Below are 7,523 nucleotides of genomic sequence, written 5' to 3' on the forward strand. Positions count from 1 at the left end.
AATTCTTATTATTTTGTTTAGTGATGTTCTTTATCATTTGTCATTTTTTGTTTTAATACTTTTTGTCTCTTTTAACAATAAAAATAAAAAATGTAAATTATAGCTGTTACACTTGGCAATTCTTTAAAATCATCCAAATTGACTAAAGAAAGAAATAGAGTCAATTAGCATTCCTATTTTAAGTGCTGGCAGAGTAGACACTGAGTATGAGATTGTCACTGACTGGGTCCTGAGGAAGCCAATATGCATGCATGGTCATGGAAGCTTGACTATTCCCTCACTGAGAAATGGTGTAGGCCAACCAAAATCCTCATTTTTCTGGAGGGTCCAGGGAATCTGACAATGCCACTTTCCACAGACATTTCCCCTGAGAAAATCTAGGTAATCCTGCATATCATGGGTGAGACAATGTAATTACTTCAACTGTTTAGGTTTACTCTTCCTTTAGGACTATGGCTATAGTTGGGATCATGATAATCCATAATTGCTAATCTTTTATCCCTCCCCTTCCCAAAAGTTCGCCAATCTTGTGAGCCATTAGTCTCCCAGACATATGAAACCAGGAAGGATATCAATGGCCTGCCCTTACAAGGTGCTAAGGAAGTGTGGTTCACTGATAGAAGTAGTTTTGACATCAAAAGACAGGTTATACACTTGTAAGTTCATAATAGGTCACTGAAACTAAATCTCTTCCCTCTGGAAACTGCTCAAAAGGCACAGGTAGTGGCTCTTACTCAGGCATTGAAAATAAGAAAAGACAGATAGCTTAACACCTACACAGACTCCAGGTATGCCTTTCTGCTGTCATATGCTTATATAGCAATCTGAAAATAAAGGGGCTTTTTGACTAGTAAGCTTTCACACATAAAACACAGGCAGTAAATTGAAGAAGTATTTTTAATTAATAAATAAATTACCTGATTTTTTGAAATAGGAAGTTTCTATGTAGCGCAGAATGGCCTTAATTCACTATGTAGCCTAGGTTGCTCCAAACTCATGGTGATTCTCTTGCCTAAAACTCCTGAGTGCTTGGATTACAGTTGTGCATCATCATAGTTGACTATAGGCAGAAAATTATACAATTTCTAGAGGTACTCAATTTTCACAATCAGGTCACAATTATGCACTGTAAAGGGCACCAAAGAAATGTTTCCCTGGTTATTTTCATCTTCTCATGCCTCTGAGTAAACAAGTTAAGGAGGAAATTTTAGTGTTGTCAGGGGTGATTGATCTAGGCTTCCGAAGGGAAATTGGACTATTAGTCCACAATGGAGGATAGGAAGAATATATTTGGAGAGTAGAAGATCCCAAAAGGTGCATTTTATATTACCATGCCCTGTTTATATGGTCAATGGGAAACTAAAATAATGTGATCCAGACAGGATAAAAAATGACCCAGTACCTTCAGGAAAGGTAGTGTGCGTCATCTCATAAGGAAAAATACCAAAACCTATTGAGGTGCTTGCTGAAGGCTTAGGGAATATTTTATGGGTAGAGAAATGCAGTTATAAGTGCCATGTCTGACTGTGTGACCAGCATGTGTATATATGCATCAGAATATGTACAGAAGTATTAAGGAGGTATTTTTATTTTTATGTGTTGTAACATAATGGTGATAGGCTTAGTATTGGTTCTCAAGTATTATTATTATTTTTTCTTTTTCCACAATTTTATTGAGAAACAAATAGCAATGAAACACTTTCAACCCAAATTGGTGGGACAGTTTCAATAATTAACACATAGCATACATTCTTCCTAGTGGTTAATTGCTGTACAAGATGCGGACTTGAGGGCTGGAGAGATGGCTCAGTGGTCTAAAGCACCTATTTGGAACAAGCTTGGAAAAGCCCAGGGACCGCGGTTCGATCCCCCAGCACCACATGCCAGCCAGCCATGCCCCCTGGTGGGCTGAGCTGGCCACACACACACACACACACACACACACACACACACAATAAATAAATGTTAAAAAAAGATGCGGACTTGATATCCTATTTACAAACACCATTAGAACAAATCCCTCTATTCATTAAGAGAATGTACCTGTGTATCTATCCTAACCACTTTGAATACACAGATACAAAATGGACATTCATCTGTATCCCCTTTTGTGTTACATTCCATCATTTAAATATTATAGGTGTGTAAACTCAGCAAAATATTCTAAAAGAGTTCAGTAGTCCATAATAGTATTGGGTCTTCCGCTTCACTGGCAATGTCAGAAATTGTTGACCTGAGTCCCCTACATCTCAACATAACACCATGACTTTACTTCTTATACTTCATTTTCATACTTTTCTGCTGGATGGTTAAGAACAAGATAAAGCAGGACCTATGCAACAAGAGTTGTAGCTATTTTTATGCCTATTTTTAAAATGTATTCTAATTTTTAAATGTTTTTTTTATCATATTCTGTAGGGACTTAAAGTTCAACCTATCAATACTTGAGGAAAAATACCTGTTCCATATTATGCCTAAGATGTTTGATGTGCAAACAGATAGCAAGGTTAAGCTTAACAGCCTAAGTTGTATGGTAATAACAATAAGCTTTTCTTCTGGATGGTTAACAACCTAAGTTTGGAGACCAAAATTAGAGAAAAAGAAGGGCTGCAAGGAACGCCAACACTTTGGCCCTAGCCTTCTAAGGTCAATTAAGACTCAGGACATATGAGAACTTGTACTGTAACGTCATGTATCTCAGTAGTGTCCCAAATTGTCTGATCAAGGAGATTATGGGGCCAAAGAGGAAAGTGATCGATGATGTAGAGTGTGCCTAAGGAGAGTCACATGGAAGGAAAACATTCTCTCAGGCTTTCACAGAGAGCACATTGGCCAAGCAATGGCTGTGACTCTTCCACATGGCTGACACTGACAAAGGTTCTACAATCTGAGGAACAAGATGTCAGGATAAATCCTGAGGGGATTTCAATGACCTTATCAGACCCAAAAGCTACAACTCTTGTTGCATAGGTCCTGCTTTATCTTGGTCCTAACCATCCAGAAGAAAAATGTAAAAACGAAATATAAGAAGTAAAGCCATGGTGTTATGTTGAGCTGTAGGGGATTCAGGTCAACAATTTCTGACATTGCCAGTCAAATGGAAGATCCAATACTATTATGGATTACTGGACTCTTTTAGAGTATTTTGCTGAGTTTACACACCTATAATGTTCAACTAAAGAAACTAAACAAAACTTGGGAAATAACTATGAATGTCCATTTTGTATCTGTGTATTCAAAGTGGTTAGGATAGATATATAGTTACATTCTCTTAATGAATAGAGTGATTTGTTCTAATGGTGTTTGTAAATAGGATATCATGTCCGCATCTTGTACAGCAATTAACCACTAGGAAGAATGTATGCAATGTGTTAATTATTGAAACTGTCCTACCAATTTGATTTGAAACTGTCTCATTGCTATTTGTTTATCAGTAAAATTATGGGAAAAAAAGCGTTGTAGCTTTTGGGCCTGATAAGGTCAGCGAAATCCCCTCAAGATTTATCCTGAGATCCTGTGCCTCAGATTATAGAACCTTTGTCAGTGTCAGCCATGTGGATGAGTCACAGCCCTTGCTTGTCCAATGTGCTCTCTGTGAAAGCCTGAGAGAATGTTTTCCCTCCATGTGACTCTCCTTAGGCACAGTCTACATCATCGGTCACTTTCAAGTATTATTAATCCTATGTTATTTCAGTTCTTAAATGTTAGAAATAAGTATCAAAAAAGAAAATATAACACTTTACCTTCTAATCTGGAGAAGAAATTTGTGCACTTCAACTTGTACACAAGATAGTTGTGTCATGTTAAGTGTTTAGTAGTGTCTCAGTTCAAAAATTTAATTAATGCCCAAGTTGGGTTTTTTGTGAGAAAGATAGTCATTATTCTGTTTGGCACACAATGCAGAGTTTTCAAGATAAAGCAGAATTTTGTCAAATACTTCTGTTTGCAAACCAAATGCAAGCAAAGCTTTGTCAACTGACGTACCAGTGTAATTATGCTCTTGGTATTGTATATATATAGGATAAGTATGATTTAAGGAAATGTGTCTAGTTGTTAACTTGACATGAGGTGTATTGTAATGGCTATCTGTGCTGTTAACTTGAAGAATAAACACCCAACATATAAGTTTAACACAGTTGCATTTGTATGATTAACTTGCTTAAGAAGGAAGTCCTACACTAGGTGTAGGTGGCACCAACCAATAGACTTGTAGCAAGAAAGGAAGAAATGAAATTATTTTTATGCACAAATGACATATTACTCTACATAGAAGACCCCCCAAAACTCTATTAAAAGACTTGTAGGATTAATAACCAAATTCAATAGTGTAGCAGGATACAAAGTGAATATCAAAAAATCAGTAGCATTTCTGCACTCAACAAAAAACACACTGAGAAAGAAATTAGGGAAACCATGCCTTTCACAATAGCATCCAAAAATGACAGTAGAAATAAATCTAACAATGAAAGTAAAATCCTTTTTGATCTCTTTTTTCACTATATGAATCTATTCTTGTTTGTATATACTACACTGATGTAGTGATATCGATGTGTAGTAATATGCTACACTGGTGAATTTTCATAGTTTTTACTTGTGGAAATATTGAATTCCAGTAATGTATTGCACTTAATATTGGCATATAGGCCTCTGAATGAAGAGTTAGTTGAATTTGGTTTACTAGTGTTTTGTGGGGAAAATTTTAAATTTATATTAACAAATAGGTATTGCAGTGAGATTTTGTTGTATTATCATTTTGGCTTTGACAGCAGATGCGGATTCCTAACTGGTGGTCCACTTATTACTCCCAGTAAAAATAAACAAGTGTGGTGCTAGGTGTGGGAGGTCCACTGGAGGATTGTTGCCAGTAGTATAAGAGGCGGAGGCTGTTGGAAGCTTGGGACGTGTGTTAGGAAAGCTCTTTGAGGAAGCTATTGGGGAGCTGTTGGAAGCTGCTTGTTCTCATGGGCTATTCTGTTTGGTGACCTTGTCATGCTGTCTTTCCCAGCGAAGTTGGCTGTTCTTGCCAGAGGAGGAGCTTGGGACCTTCTTGCTATTGAGAATGGCTGCAGTTCACTTTGGGAAGTTCTGGTCCTCACCTTGAGCATGACTTATTGGCTCTGGAGGTCAAGATAGTGCACTACTTAGCCTGCCGAAGAAGCTTGTCACACTGGCTTTCTTCGTGGGAACTGGGCTTTCCTCATCATCAGAGTAGTTCAGTACCTCACTGTTGCTGAGGATGGCTGTGACACTTTTGGCGGGAGCTCTGGTTCTTACTTTGAGCATTGCTTCCTGGCTGTAATTCAGAGCCCTCAGCCTGCTAGCAAAGATCCTTCATCCCACTAGAACAGACCTTTTAGCTTCTACCACTGACCTTTGGGCCTTTTCAGTACAGATCCATTAATCAGTCCTGCATGACATTGTCATGGGCTCTAGGCCTCCAGTTGGAATTGTGGGAGACATTGTTATATGCTCTAGGCTTTCAAATGGACTAATGCAAAATATTAGGCTCTAGGCCTTAAGCTGGATTCTTTGGTCTTTAGTGTGTGAACAGATTTCCTGAACTCCTTGTATATGATTTTTTAGGTGATTATAAAATAATCTTAGAAAAAGGGGTCCTGTATTATATTGTTCCCCTAGTAAATTCCAAACCACGACAGCAGGATATTGTTGAAATCATAAGCTCACACGGTAAGTACTTATCAGTCATTTGGGAATATTTTTAGGAGAATTGGTATTCTTTTTTTATAGGTTTGCTAAAATCTCTAGTGAAATCATTTGATATTGGGCTTCTGTTTGTTGGGTTGGTTTTGATTGCTGATTCAAATTTCTTGTCATATATAGATTTTCATAATTTAGTGCTTTTTTATTGTGCACTTCTAGGAATGTGTCTATATCTACGTGCTATAGAACTTGTTTATATAAATTTGTTTATAATATTCCCTTCTAATTGCTTTCATTTCTATGATATCAGTTGTAATATCCTCATCATCAATGATCTTAATTTTATCCCTTCATTTCTTTTTTAATCAAATTAGGGATTGTGTTGTTTACCTTTTCAGAAAACAAAATCTTAGTTTTGTTGATTGATTCTATTGTATGCCTTGCTGATCTCTGCTGTTATTGTCTTTTTCCTATCTTTACAATTATGTCTATGATAAACTTATAAAGTCAAGTCAGAATGTTGATTTGGGATTTTTATTTTTTAAGTATGTCTATTCAACTATAAACTTGCCTCTTCACTACTTTCACTGCATTCCATAAGTTTTGCTATTTGTGTTTCAGTTTTAGTTTTATTTTATTTTATTTTTTACTTTTTCAAAAATAATTTTATTGAGAAGCACATAGGAATGAGACAGTTTTAAAACTGATTAATAGCACAGTTTCAATAATTAATACATTGCATATTGTTGTCTTAGTGCTTATTCATTGTACAAGATGCAGACATGATATCCTGTCCACATTGTGTTTCAGTTTTAATATTTAAATCTCTGATCTACTTAGAATGTAGTTTTGTGCATGGTGATAAGCATGGGTCTATTTCAAACCTTCAGCATGTGTAAATCCAGTTTTTCCAGCACCATTTATTTAAGAGGGTATCTTTCTTCCAGTAAACATGTTTCACAACTTTGTCAAAGATATGATGGCTCAGTGTATTTGTAGTTGTATCTGCATCTTCTACTCCGTTTCATTGACCCACTAGTCTGTCTTTATGCCAGTATCATGCTGATTTTATCACAGAAGTTTTTTTTTCCTTGTGATTTTGTCTTTTTTTTAATTCTTTCTAATTTTATTGAGAAACAAATAGCAATGAGACAGTTTTGAAAAAGGTCAGCAGGACAGATACAATAAAAAATACATTGCATATTGTTGTCTTCATAATGATTAATCATAGTACAACATGCAGACATGATATCCTGTCCAAACACTATTAGTACAAATCTTTCTTCTGTACTATTTTATTCTTTTTTTTTTCAAAATTTTATTGATAAACAGCAATGAGACAGTTTCAAATCAAATCGGAAGTACAGTTTCAAAAAATAACACACTGCATATATTCTTCTTAGTGGTTAATTGCTGTACAAGATGTGGACATGAGATCCTATTTACAAACAAAATTAGAACAAATCATTCTATTCATTAAGAGAATGCAACTATATATCTATCCTAACTACTTTGAATACACAGATGAAAAATGGACATTCATCTGTATACTCCATCTTTTCTAAGTTCCGTTATTGAACATTATAGGTGTAAACTCAGGAAAATATTCTAAAAGAGTCCAGTAGACCATAATAGCATTGGGTCTTCCGTTTAACTGGCAATGTCAGAAATTATTGACCTGAGCCCCCCACAGTTCAACCTAACAATATGGCTTTACTTCTTATATTTCATCTTCATACTTGTCTACTGGATGGTTAAGACCAAGGTAAAGCAGGACCTGTGCAACAAGAGTTAGAGCTTTTTGGCCTGAGAAGGTCAGTGAAATCCCCTCAGGATTTATCCTGAGATCCTGTACCTCAGAT

The sequence above is a fragment of the Octodon degus genome, unplaced genomic scaffold, assembly GCF_000260255.1.
Source record: "Octodon degus isolate 3935 unplaced genomic scaffold, OctDeg1.0 scaffold00103, whole genome shotgun sequence".
NCBI classification, from domain to species: Eukaryota; Metazoa; Chordata; class Mammalia; order Rodentia; family Octodontidae; genus Octodon; species Octodon degus.